Here is a 1,309-nt window from a genome sequence, read left to right as displayed (position 1 = left end):
AAAAAAAAAAAAAAAAAAAATATATATATATATATATTTCTAAGTTTTAAATAAAACAAAGATTATCAGAGTACCTACTGTTATGAATACCATATTTAGACACGGGGTTGGTGTCTGAGGCAAATTCTTTGCTCAGAGCAAAAGTCACAACAGGTCGGCTTTGGACATTTGGAATTGTAAATTACAGAAAAAGTAATAGATTAAAATATGCGGCTTGTACACTGTAAAAAAAAAAAAAAAAAAAAAAAGATTTTTCAAAGTAGTAAATGAAAAAGATTATTGAAGTACACTTTACAGAAAATACCATTATTTATATTACAATATTTATTCATTTTAAAATGTCATGTTTAATTTAATGTTACTTGCTGTTTTCTTTAAGTTATGTGTGAAATTTGCAAGTAATTTCTGAGTGAAAATTACTAGACTATTTTTTCAGTGTATCATTCATTCATTCATTCATTCATTCAGTACGCTTAACAAGAAAACACTTTCATCTATCTATCTATCTATCTATCTATCTATCTATCTGTCTGTCTGTCTGTCTGTCTGTCTTTCTGTCTACACTTTAAAAAAAACTAATTTAAAAGTAGTACTGAATGAAAAAGATTATTGAAATATGCTTCACAATAAAATACTATTATTTAAATAAATACTAATATTTCAGTTGTTCTATAGTAACATAGTAACATTTATTTGCAATTTCCGAATGAAAATTGATTAAAAAGTACACTATACTATATATTCATTTTTTTCAGTGCATCTTATCTCAGTTTTTATATATATATATATTTTAAAGATTAATTCCCTTGAAATAAGACCAGGCTATGTTAATTAAACCGCCTCATCTGTCTTAAGAAAAAGCAGAAATCAGAACAGGCGGTCCCTCCTTCACAAGGTGATGAGCCAGCTAAATGTCAGATCTGTCTTCAACTACCACTTACTACTTGGCGACAAAAGAGGGATTGGATTTCTTCAGAGAGGCCAGGTTGTGTTTGCAAAGTATCATTTGGGAGTTGGGCCTGTTTGGGCTTATGTCCAGAGTAGGTGGTGTGAGTAAAGAGGCTGTGTTTGGGTGTCCTGTGAGTATGACAGATATTGAGGAGGAACCAGTCCAAAGCCCAGGATCAATGTTATCATCAGCCCATTTTTCCACTTGTTTCCCTGGAATGCAGGAAGTGGCTGAAAATTCTTAACTGACAAAATGGAAAATTCTATACAATCAACTACACAACAGACAAAACATAACAAAATAGTAAAAGAAAATAATATATTAGTGTAATGATTTTAAAATATCACATATACATTTAAA

This window comes from Sinocyclocheilus rhinocerous, unplaced genomic scaffold (assembly GCF_001515625.1).
Source record: "Sinocyclocheilus rhinocerous isolate Xijiao unplaced genomic scaffold, SAMN03320098_v1.1 scaffold935, whole genome shotgun sequence".
NCBI lineage: Eukaryota > Metazoa > Chordata > Actinopteri > Cypriniformes > Cyprinidae > Sinocyclocheilus > Sinocyclocheilus rhinocerous.
The sequence above is the reverse complement of the archived record's forward strand: the minus strand, read 5'-3'. Positions refer to the sequence as shown.